The sequence below is a fragment of the Pygocentrus nattereri genome, chromosome 28 (assembly GCF_015220715.1).
Source record: "Pygocentrus nattereri isolate fPygNat1 chromosome 28, fPygNat1.pri, whole genome shotgun sequence".
Lineage (NCBI taxonomy): Eukaryota > Metazoa > Chordata > Actinopteri > Characiformes > Serrasalmidae > Pygocentrus > Pygocentrus nattereri.
Genome location: NC_051238.1, coordinates 958,667 through 971,309, shown reverse-complemented (window position 1 = coordinate 971,309; position 12,643 = coordinate 958,667). Strand labels below are relative to the sequence as shown.

General features: G+C 39.4%; 1 protein-coding gene across 4 annotated transcripts in view; it reads right to left on the bottom strand.

Annotated features, from left to right (window-relative positions):
• The window catches only part of itgb4 (integrin, beta 4), a 91,289-nt gene that overhangs the window by 62,002 nt on the left and 16,644 nt on the right, over positions 1-12,643 (bottom strand). For 2 of the 4 annotated variants that reach the window (XM_037535809.1, XM_037535810.1), the window contains exon 1: positions 5,548-5,875. The exons of 1 other annotated variant lie outside the window; for it this stretch is intronic. The gene's annotated coding sequence lies outside the window, so the exon portion shown is untranslated. Of the gene's footprint in view, positions 1-5,547; positions 5,876-12,643 lie in introns of those variants that run through there. One more of the 4 variants, XM_037535808.1, reaches the window with a different exon arrangement.

Genomic DNA, 12,643 nt, shown 5'->3' with positions numbered 1-12,643 from the left:
GTAAAACTCTCCTCCTCTTTAACTCTGAGCTTCAGTAAAACTCTCCTCCTCTTTAACTCTGAGCTTCAGTAAAACTCTCCGTCTCTTTAACTCTGAGCTTCAGTAAAACTCTCCTCCTCTTTAACTCTGAGCTTCAGTAAAACTCTCCGTCTCTTTAACTCTGAGCTTCAGTAAAACTCTCCTCCTCTTTAACTCTGAGCTTCAGTAAAACTCTCCTCCTCTTTAACTCTGAGCTTCAGTAAAACTCTCCTCCTCTTTAACTCTGAGCTTCAGTAAAACCCTCCTCCTCTTATCTCTGAGCTTCAGTAAAACTCTCCTCCTCTTTAACTCTGAGCTTCAGTAAAACTCTCCTCCTCTTTAACTCTGAGCTTCAGTAAAACTCTCCTCCTCTTTAACTCTGAGCTTCAGTAAAACTCTCCTCCTCTTTAACTCTGAGCTTCAGTAAAACTCTCCTCCTCTTTAACTCTGAGCTTCAGTAAAACTCTCCTCCTCTTATCTCTGAGCTTCAGTAAAACTCTCCTCCTCTGTAACTCTGAGCTTCAGTAAAACTCTCCTCCTCTTTAACTCTGAGCTTCAGTAAAACTCTCTTCCTCTTTAACTCTGAGCTTCAGTAAAACTCTCCGTCTCTTTAACTCTGAGCTTCAGTAAAACTCTCCTCCTCTTTAACTCTGAGCTTCAGTAAAACTCTCCTCCTCTTTAACTCTGAGCTTCAGTCAAACTCTCCGTCTCTTTAACTCTGAGCTTCAGTAAAACTCTCCGTCTCTTTAACTCTGAGCTTCAGTAAAACTCTCCTCCTCTTTAACTCTGAGCTTCAGTAAAACTCTCCTCCTCTTTAACTCTGAGCTTCAGTAAAACTCTCCGTGTCTTTAACTCTGAGCTTCAGTAAAACTCTCCTCCTCTTTAACTCTGAGCTTCAGTAAAACTCTCCTCCTCTTTAACTCTGAGCTTCAGTAAAACTCTCCGTCTCTTTAACTCTGAGCTTCAGTAAAACTCTCCTCCTCTTTAACTCTGAGCTTCAGTAAAACTCTCCTCCTCTTTAAGTCTGAGCTTCAGTAAAACTCTCCTCCTCTTTAACTCTGAGCTTCAGTAAAACTCTCCTCCTCTTTAATTCTGAGCTTCAGTAAAACTCTCCTCCTCTTTAACTCTGAGCTTCAGTAAAACTCTCCTCCTCTTTAACTCTGAGCTTCAGTAAAACTCTCCTCCTCTTTAACTCTGAGCTTCAGTAAAACTCTCCTCCTCTTTAACTCTGAGCTTCAGTAAAACTCTCCTCCTCTTTAACTCTGAGCTTCAGTAAAACTCTCCTCCTCTTTAACTCTGAGCTTCAGTAAAACTCTCCTCCTCTTTAACTCTGAGCTTCAGTAAAACTCTCCTCCTCTTTAACTCTGAGCTTCAGTAAAACTCTCCGTCTCTTTAACTCTGAGCTTCAGTAAAACTCTTCTCCTCTTTAACTCTGAGCTTCAGTAAAACTCTCCTCCTCTTTAACTCTGAGCTTCAGTAAAACTCTCCTCCTCTTTAACTCTGATCTTCAGTAAAACTCTCCTCCTCTTTAACTCTGAGCTTCAGTAAAACTCTCCTCCTCTTTAACTCTGAGCTTCAGTAAAACTCTCCTCCTCTTTAACTCTGAGCTTCAGTAAAACTCTCCTCCTCTTTAACTCTGAGCTTCAGTCAAACTCTCCGTCTCTTTAACTCTGAGCTTCAGTAAAACTCTCCTCCTCTTTAACTCTGAGCTTCAGTAAAACTCTCCGTCTCTTTAACTCTGAGCTTCAGTAAAACTCTCCTCCTCTTTAACTCGGAGCTTCAGTAAAACTCTCCTCCTCTTTAACTCGGAGCTTCAGTAAAACTCTCCTCCTCTTTAACTCTGAGCTTCAGTAAAACTCTCCTCCTCTTTAACTCTGAGCTTCAGTAAAACTCTCCTCCTCTTTAACTCTGAGCTTCAGTAAAACTCTCCTCCTCTTTAACTCTGAGCTTCAGTAAAACTCTCCTCCTCTTTAACTCTGAGCTTCAGTAAAACTCTCCGTCTCTTTAACTCTGAGCTTCAGTAAAACTCTCCTCCTCTTTAATTCTGAGCTTCAGTAAAACTCTCCGTCTCTTTAACTCTGAGCTTCAGTAAAACTCTTCTCCTCTTTAACTCTGAGCTTCAGTAAAACTCTCCTCCTCTTATCTCTGAGCTTCAGTAAAACTCTCCTCCTCTGTAACTCTGAGCTTCAGTAAAACTCTCCTCCTCTTTAACTCTGAGCTTCAGTAAAACTCTCTTCCTCTTTAACTCTGAGCTTCAGTAAAACTCTCCTCCTCTTTAACTCTGAGCTTCAGTAAAACTCTCCTCCTCTTTAACTCTGAGCTTCAGTAAAACTCTCTTCCTCTTTAACTCTGAGCTTCAGTAAAACTCTCCTCCTCTTTAACTCTGAGCTTCAGTAAAACTCTCCTCCTCTTTAACTCTGAGCTTCAGTCAAACTCTCCGTCTCTTTAACTCTGAGCTTCAGTAAAACTCTCCTCCTCTTTAACTCTGAGCTTCAGTAAAACTCTCCTCCTCTTTAACTCTGAGCTTCAGTAAAACTCTCCTCCTCTTTAACTCTGAGCTTCAGTAAAACTCTCCTCCTCTTTAACTCTGAGCTTCAGTAAAACTCTCCTCCTCTTTAACTCTGAGCTTCAGTAAAACTCTCCGTCTCTTTAACTCTGAGCTTCAGTAAAACTCTCCTCCTCTTTAACTCTGAGCTTCAGTAAAACTCTCCTCCTCTTTAACTCTGAGCTTCAGTAAAACTCTCCTCCTCTTTAACTCTGAGCTTCAGTAAAACTCTCCTCCTCTTTAACTCTGAGCTTCAGTAAAACTCTCCGTCTCTTTAACTCTGAGCTTCAGTAAAACTCTCCTCCTCTTTAACTCTGAGCTTCAGTAAAACTCTCCGTCTCTTTAACTCTGAGCTTCAGTAAAACTCTCCGTCTCTTTAACTCTGAGCTTCAGTAAAACTCTCCTCCTCTTTAACTCTGAGCTTCAGTAAAACTCTCCTCCTCTTTAACTCTGAGCTTCAGTAAAACTCTCCGTCTCTTTAACTCTGAGCTTCAGTAAAACTCTCCTCCTCTTTAACTCTGAGCTTCAGTAAAACTCTCCTCCTCTTTAACTCTGAGCTTCAGTAAAACTCTCCTCCTCTTTAACTCTGAGCTTCAGTAAAACTCTCCTCCTCTTATCTCTGAGCTTCAGTAAAACTCTCCTCCTCTTTAACTCTGATCTTCAGTAAAACTCTCCTCCTCTTTAACTCTAAGCTTCGGTCAAACTCTCCTCCTCTTTAACTCTGAGCTTCAGTAAAACTCTCCTCCTCTTTAACTCTGAGCTTCAGTAAAACTCTCCTCCTCTTTAACTCTGAGCTTCAGTAAAATTCTCCTCCTCTTTAACTCTGAGCTTCAGTAAAACTCTCTGTCTCTTTAACTCTGAGCTTCAGTAAAACTCTATGGATCTTTGGTCTTTGTCTTTAATCTGATCATATGATTTTAAATTAATACTCTTAGTTTCTTGCATTACTGTTAAGCTTTATCTAAGCTGCCACTGTTATGAAACGTGCTCAATAAATAAGTATTACACTATTATAATTACTATTATAACTCTAACACAACTAATTGGACAAAAGTCTAGTTAGCTTGACCAAAGAATGTTTTTCATTCTCCTGAAAAGTTAAAAATTATGTTCTGACACCATATAAGCTTTTACGCAGTACTTTACTCATATATATAAAGATAGGACATCTGTTTAAGAAGCTGTATATTTGGCCTGTAAGTGTTTATTTGCTCAGACAAACACTAATATTAGAATAATTACTGATTACTTGAATACATTAAGTAGCTGTTTTCAGTATGTCAAGTTCTTCATTTAATTATTTCCTGCCCGGATATCCGGTGTTTACAGTTCCCATCTAATACCTGCTTTATCTAATCAATCTTTAGCTTAAATCAGTTGATGGAACTGAACAGATCCATAGAACCACAGAACCCAGTTTAGTAAACAGTGCTTACTTTTCACGGCTGCCCAACATTTTTACACTGTCAAATATATTTAAATTTGCATACATTCGTAGTTTTCGTCGTTTTTTTGCATAATCTGAGGACGACAGCTGATTTTTACATTGTGTACACATCTCGTGATGAATGGACGTTTAGAAATGATCCAAAATTACTTGGACATAAAGCATCTAATATACTTCTATTACAAGTTATGGAAGTTTTTTCTTCTCTCGTCATTATAAACACATCACACCGATATTTATACACACACTGTAAAAAGCTGGTTCTTAAAGGGTTCTTTGGTAAAGACAATGACTCTATATAGAACCATAAACACGTAAAGAACCATTTGAATGCCTAGATCGAAGGAGAATGTGTTGTATATGGTTCCATATGGCACAAAAAGGGTCTTGCTTTTGTCACGATGCCAAGCTTGTAAACATTCAAGACAACTTTGGGTGCTATAGAAAACCACCTGCTGTGGGTTTTATATATATATATATATATATATATATATATATATATATATATATATATATATATATATATGAATAGTGTGAATATTTACGTACTGTTGCTGTCACATTTCCATAATCTTTTCCATTTTTTGACATAAATTCAAATCACCAGCTGCCCTTTTCATGATGAATGGGCAAAGAGCAAAGCTCCAAAATGACCTGAAATAGACCATTTTCTCCATCGACTTCCATTCCATCCAACAGTTGAAGATGTTTGCTTTACAGAGAGACTGACAACAGTGACATTAATACACACTGGGTTCTTCAAGGGCTCTTTAGTCTATAAAGAACCATGAACCCTCTGTATGCTGACATGGTCCTCTGCATAGTGGAACGGTTCTGCAGAAGCGCTCTGATTATTGCTACGATGTCTAACTTGTATACAGTAGCAGAACCCTTTTTGGAGCTATATAGAACCATATACAACCCATTTTATATCAGTCTGAAAAACCATTTCACCATTTATTCAGGCAAATGGCTCTTTAAGTACTCATGGGTCTATATAGAACCATGTTTTTCACTAGAAACCCATAAAGAACTTCTTTTTTAAGCGTGCATATGTAAACACAACGAGGAATGGACTGTAATATGAAAACAGTCATGTAGGTTTTCCATTTATTTCCTTTTTCCTTTACACTTTTTTCACATTTCTTATGATCGCATGTAAATTTTAAATCTCTATTTTAATGCTGTTAGAGCAAAACCTAAATGTCCTATATAAAAACTTTACAGCAGAATATTTTATGAAAATGAGTTTTAGTTTAAATTTTCACACAGTGTAAGAAAGAAGCTGGTCGTTTTAAACTACACCCAAAAATGAAAAACCGTTAAAAACAAAGGTGAGAGGTTTCCTCCTGACAGTGAAGACTCAAAACTGAAACTGAGACTCTTTTATGCTTAATAAGAGTGTTTGTAATTATTATTCAGTGGTTATTTGTGGCTAATTAATTGGCAAATAGTGCAAATAAGGCTGGACTGAAGACTCTCTGCATCAGAATGTGGTGCAGACAGAGGGAGTCTGAGTCTGCTGAGCTCTACAAACCTCTTACAGTGTTTCCTCGTCCAAATCTCAAAGTCCAAACGCAAAAGAACAGCCTGATAAAATCCCTCCTTCGCTCCGTCGCTCAGTCAGCGGCTCCACACGGACAGAAACCCGTCTGATAAATTTTGTTTAAGTCCTGAAACTCCAGCAGAAATACAGCCCCGTCCTGCGTCTGAACAACTGCACCACTCAGGTTCCCCTCACTGTATGAGTGTGAGCTGCTGCTCACCCGAGTGTGTGTGTGTGTGTGTGAGAGAGAGAGATAGAGAGAGAGAGAGAGTGCTGCTGCAGGGTTTAAATCCCTCCCTCCTTGTTGGGTTCTCAGGTGGGCTCTGACCTGCTTCCTCTTTTTCTTTTATTCCCCTGGAGAGGTGACAAGAGGCCCCGCCTTCATTTCACACAGCCCATGCCCACTGACCCACACCCACACACACACACACACACTCAACCCCCACCTTCACATTCCTGCAGAGAAAAGTTCACCTGTGTGGACTTGAGACAGCACCACCCTCAGAGAGAGATAGAGAGAGAGAGAGAGAGAGAGAGAGAGAGAGAGAGAGAGAGAGGGAGGGAGAGAGAGAGAGAAGGAAGGAAAGGGAAAAGAAAGAGACAGAAAGAGAAAGAAAGTAAAAGAAAGAGAGAGAGAGACAGACACAGAGAGAGAGACAGAGAGAGAGAGAGAAAGAAAGAGAGAAAGAGCAAGAGAGAGAGAAAGAAAGAAAGAGACAGAGAGAGAGAAAAGGAAGGAAAGGGAAAAAGAGAGAAAGACAGAGAGAGAGAGCAAGAGAGAGAGAGTGAGAGAGAGAGAGAGAGAGAGAGAGAGAAGGAAAGGGAAAAGAAAGAGAGAGACAGAGACAGACACAAAGAGAGAGACACAGAGAGAGAGAGAGAGAGAGAGAGAGAGGGAAAAGAAAGAAAGAGAGACGGAGAGAGAGAGAGAGAGAGAGAGAGAAGGAAGGAAAGGGAAAAGAAAGAGACAGAGAGAGAGAAAGTAAAAGAAAGAAAGAGAGACAGAGAGAGGGAAAGAGAGAGAGACAGAGAGAGAGAGAGAGAGAAGGAAAGGGAAAAGAAAGAAAGAGAGAAAGAGAGACAAAGAGAGAGAGAAAAGGAAAGGGAAAAGAAAGAGAGAGAGACAGAGAAGTAAAAAGAAAGAAAGACAGAGAGAGAGAGAGGGAGAGAGAGACAGAGACAGAGAGATAGAGAGAGAGACAAGGAAAGGGAAAAGAAAGAGAGAGAGAGACAGAGAGAGACAGAGAGAGGGAGAGTATGAGTGTGTGTGTGGGGGGGGGGGGGGGGGGGGTTAATTGAGGGAGTGGCAGGCTTTTTTTTTGCCTGCCGGCTACAAAGATTCATCGCTCAGTGCAAATAACAGCACATATACACACACACACACACACACACACACACACACACACACAGAGTTATGTGTACACTCACATGTGTGTTCATGCACACACACCTGGTGCGCAACCAGGACACTCAGTTCGTAGGTAAACATTCAGAAGATGCGCAATACGGTGTGTAACTCCTGAACTACTGCTGGTGTTTGTATGTGTAGATACACTGAGTCCTCAGAGCTGCTCAGTTCTGACGCTCTTCAACTCATCTGACCTCTCTAGGCTCCGCCCACAGATGTGTTCCTCCATACTAAATAGTGTGAAATATTTATTTATATTTATATCACAATACCTACATTTAGAGTCGGTTATTCATTCAGCCTAATGAGAAACTGTAGAACAGACTCAGTTTATATCACAATACCTACATTTAGAGTCAGTCATTCATTCAGTCTAATGAGAAACTGTAGAACAGACTCGGTTTATATCACAATACCTACATTTAGAGTCGGTTATTCATTCAGCCTAATGAGAAACTGTAGAACGGACTCGGTTTATGTCACAATACCTACATTTAGAGTCGGTTATTCATTCAGTCTAATGAGAAACTGTAGAACAGACTCGGTTTATATCACAATACCTACATTTAGAGTCGGTTATTCATTCAGCCTAATGAGAAACTGTAGAACAGACTCGGTTTATATCACAATACCTACATTTAGAGTCGGTTATTCATTCAGCCTAATGAGAAACTGTAGAACGGACTCGGTTTATATCACAATACCTACATTTAGAGTCGGTTATTCATTCAGTCTAACGAGAAACTGTAGAACGGACTCGGTTTATATCACAATACCTACATTTAGAGTCGGTTATTCATTCAGTCTAACGAGAAACTGTAGAACGGACTCGGTTTATATCACAATACCTACATTTAGAGTCGGTTATTCATTCAGTCTAACGAGAAACTGTAGAACGGACTCGGTTTATATCACAATACCTACATTTAGAGTCGGTTATTCATTCAGTCTAATGAGAAACTGTAGAACGGACTCGGTTTATATCACAATACCTACATTTAGAGTCGGTTATTCATTCAGCCTAATGAGAAACTGTAGAACAGACTCGGTTTATATCACAATACCTACATTTAGAGTCGGTTATTCATTCAGTCTAACGAGAAACTGTAGAACGGACTCGGTTTATATCACAATACCTACATTTAGAGTCGGTTATTCATTCAGCCTAATGAGAAACTGTAGAACGGACTCGGTTTATATCACAATACCTACATTTAGAGTCGGTTATTCATTCTGCCTAATGAGAAACTGTAGAACGGACTCGGTTTATATCACAATACCTACATTTAGAGTCGGTTATTCATTCAGCCTAACGAGAAACTGTAGAACGGACTCGGTTTATATCACAATACCTACATTTAGAGTCGGTTATTCATTCAGCCTAACGAGAAACTGTAGAACGGACTCGGTTTATATCACAATACCTACATTTAGAGTCGGTTATTCATTCAGTCTAATGAGAAACTGTAGAACGGACTCGGTTTATATCACAATACCTACATTTAGAGTCGGTTATTCATTCAGTCTAATGAGAAACTGTAGAACAGACTCGGTTTATATCACAATAGCTACATTTAGAGTCGGTTATTCATTCAGCCTAATGAGAAACTGTAGAACAGACTCGGTTTATATCACAATACCTACATTTAGAGTCGGTTATTCATTCAGCCTAATGAGAAACTGTAGAACAGACTCGGTTTATATCACAATACCTACATTTAGAGTCGGTTATTCATTCAGCCTAATGAGAAACTGTAGAACAGACTGGGTTTATATCACAATACCTACATTTAGAGTCAGTTATTCATTCAGTCTAATGAGAAACTGTAGAACAGACTCGGTTTATATCACAATACCTACATTTAGAGTCGGTTATTCATTCAGTCTAATGAGAAACTGTAGAACGGACTCGGTTTATATCACAATACCTACATTTAGAGCCGGTTATTCATTCAGCCTAACGAGAAACTGTAGAACAGACTCGGTTTATATCACAATACCTACATTTAGAGTCAGTTATTCATTCAGTCTAATGAGAAACTGTAGAACAGACTCGGTTTATATCACAATACCTACATTTAGAGTCGGTTATTCATTCAGCCTAATGAGAAACTGTAGAACAGACTCGGTTTATATCACAATACCTACATTTAGAGTCGGTTATTCATTCAGCCTAACGAGAAACTGTAGCTGAGATTAGTCACCAATCAGACCAATTTATCAGTCTGCACAGTCTTTAGTAATAACTACATTTTTAAAAAAGTTATTTTTAGAGTTTGTGCAATGAGCATGTTTAGTACAGACCATGTGCGGATTTAACACAGTTATAAACAAGCATTGTGGGTATTAAATCTTTAAAGGTTGTATATTTTTAAATGTAATGAGTACATATTCTAAAAGTATTCAGCTGAAAGCTGATGCTTTATTTCAGTATTATGAATAAGTATTCACCATTCTTGTATTTCATTACATCCGAACCCTGTTCACATCAAAGAAAGTGTCACGGTTTTGAGAACTATCACATCCTCGTTTTGTGTTGTTTATTCATGTTAGCATTAGCATGATTGTTAGCTGTTGCACCTGTCTAGTTTTGACTAGCCAAGCAACACAGTCAAACTCTTTAAAATCATTCTGTTTAATGTGATACTTTCCAGCTAAAGTTCAATCCTGCACATTTACATTCATGTCAGCTCAGTTCATCTCAACTAGAATCGACACAACTCAGTTTCGCTCAAGGCAGATCATTCAGCTCAACTCTACTCAGTAACTCAACTCAGCTTACTTCTACTTTTCTCATTTCAGTCCAATTCACTTCAGATCACCTCAATGCAATTTAACTCAAAGCTTGAAGCTAAGTTCATCTGAGCTGAGGTGAATTAAATAGAGTTTAACTAAATTGAGTTGAGTTGAGCTGAGCTAATTTGAGCTTAACTGAGTTCAGATACAACCAATACAATTCAGCTCTGCTCCTCTCTGTACAAGTTAATTTGTCTCAACTCAACTCAACTCAACTCAACTCATCCTTTAGTTAAACTCTTAACTCAACTCACTTCAGGTCACCTCACTGCAGCCTAGCTCAGCTCAAATGACCTCAACTCAGTTTAATTCCTCTTAGCTCAGCTCAACTCAATACAACTCATCCTTTAGCTAAACTCCTAACTCAACTCAAGTCACCTCAACTCATCCTTTAGCTAAACTCCTAACTCAAGTCAACTCATCCTTTAGTTAAACTCCTAACTCAACTCAAGTCACCTCAACTCATCCTTTAGCTAAACTCCTAACTCAACTCAGCTCATCTCATCCTTTAGCTAAACTCCTAACTCAACTCAGCTCATCTCATCCTTTAGCTAAACTCCTAACTCAACTCAGCTCATCTCATCCTTTAGCTAAACTCCTAACTCAACTCAGCTCATCTCATCCTTTAGCTAAACTCCTAACTCAACTCAGCTCAACTCATCCTTTAGCTAAACTCCTAACTCAACTCAGCTCATCTCATCCTTTAGCTAAACTCCTAACTCAACTCAGCTCAACTCATCCTTTAGCTAAACTCCTAACTCAACTCAGCTCAACTCATCCTTTAGCTAAACTCCTAACTCAACTCAGCTCATCTCATCCTTTAGCTAAACTCCTAACTCAACTCAGCTCAACTCATCCTTTAGCTAAACTCCTAACTCAACTCAGCTCATCTCATCCTTTAGCTAAACTCCTAACTCAACTCAGCTCAACTCATCCTTTAGCTAAACTCCTAACTCAACTCAACACAGATCAACTCATCCTTTACCTAAACTCCTAACTCAACTCAACTCAACTCAGCTCATCCTTTAGCTAAACTCATAACTCAACTCAACTCAGCTCAACTCAGCTTTTAGCTAAACTCCTAACTGAACTCAGCTCATCTCATCCTTTAGCTAAACTCCTAACTCAACTCAGCTCAACTCATCCTTTAGCTAAACTCCTAACTCAACTCAACTCAGCTCAACTCATCCTTTAGCTAAACTCCTAACTCAACTCAACTCAGCTCAACTCAGCCTTTAGCTAAACTCATAACTCAACTCAACACAGCTCACCTCATCCTTTAGATAAACTCTTAACTCAACTCAGCTCAACTCATCCTTTAGCTAACCTCCTAACTCAACTCAACTCAGCTCAACTCATCCTTTAGCTAAACTCCTAACTCAACTCAACTCAGCTCAACTCATCCTTTAGCTAAACTCCTAACTCAACTCATCCTTTAGCTAAACTCCTAACTCAACTCAATTCAGCTCAACTCGTCCTTTATCTAAACTCTGAACTCAACTCATCCTTTAGCTAAACTCCTAACTCAACTCAACTCAACTCAGCTCAACTCATCCTTTAGCTAAACTCCTAACTCAACTCAGCTCAACTCAGCCTTTAGCTAAACTCATAACTCAACTCAACACAGCTCACCTCATCCTTTAGATAAACTCTTAACTCAACTCAGCTCAACTCATCCTTTAGCTAACCTCCTAACTCAACTCAACTCAGCTCAACTCATCCTTTAGCTAAACTCCTAACTCAACTCAACTCAGCTCAACTCATTCTTTAGCTAAACTCCTAACTCAACTCAGCTCAACTCATCCTTTAGCTAAACTCCTAACTCAACTCAACTCAGCTCAACTCATCCTTTAGCTAAACTACTAACTCAACTCAACTCATCCTTTAGCTAAACTCCTAACTCAGCTCAACTCAACTCAACTCAGCTCAACTCATCCTTTAGCTAAACTCCTAACTCAACTCAATTCATCCTTTAGCTAAACTCCTAACTCAGCTCACCTCAACTCAGCTCAACTCATCCTTTAGCTAAACTCCTAACTCAACAACAATTCATCCTTTAGCTAAACTCCTAACTCAGCTCACCTCAACTCAGCTCAACTCATCCTTTAGCTAAACTCCTAACTCAACTCAACTCAGCTCAACTCATCCTTTAGCTAAACTCCTAACTCAACGCATCTTTTAGCTAAACTCCTAACTCAACTCAGCTCAACTCATCCTTTAGCTAAACTCCTAACTCAACTCAACTCAGCTCAACTCATCCTTTAGCTAAACTCCTAACTCAACTCAACTCAGCTCAACTCATCCTTTAGCTAAACTACTAACTCAACTCAGCTCAACTCAGCCTTTAGCTAAACTCCTAACTCAACTCAATTCAGCTAAACTCGTCCTTTATCTAAACTCTGAACTCAACTCAACTCATCCTTTAGCTAAACTCCTAACTCAGCTCAACTCAACTCAACTCAGCTCAACTCATCCTTTAGCTAAACTCCTAACTCAACTCAGCTCAACTCAGCCTTTAGCTAAACTCATAACTCAACTCAACACAGCTCACCTCATCCTTTAGATAAACTCTTAACTCAACTCAGCTCAACTCATCCTTTAGCTAAACTCCTAACTCAACTCAACTCAGCTCAACTCATCCTTTAGCTAAACTCCTAACTCAACTCAATTCATCCTTTAGCTAAACTCCTAACTCAGCTCAACTCAACTCAGCTCAACTCATCCTTTAGCTAAACTCCTAACTCAACTCAACTCAGCTCAACTCATCATTTAGCTAAACTCCTAACTCAACTCAACTCAGCTCAACTCATCCTTTAGCTAAACTCCTAACTCAACTCAACTCAGCTCAACTCATCCTTTAGCTAAACGTCTAACTCAACTCAA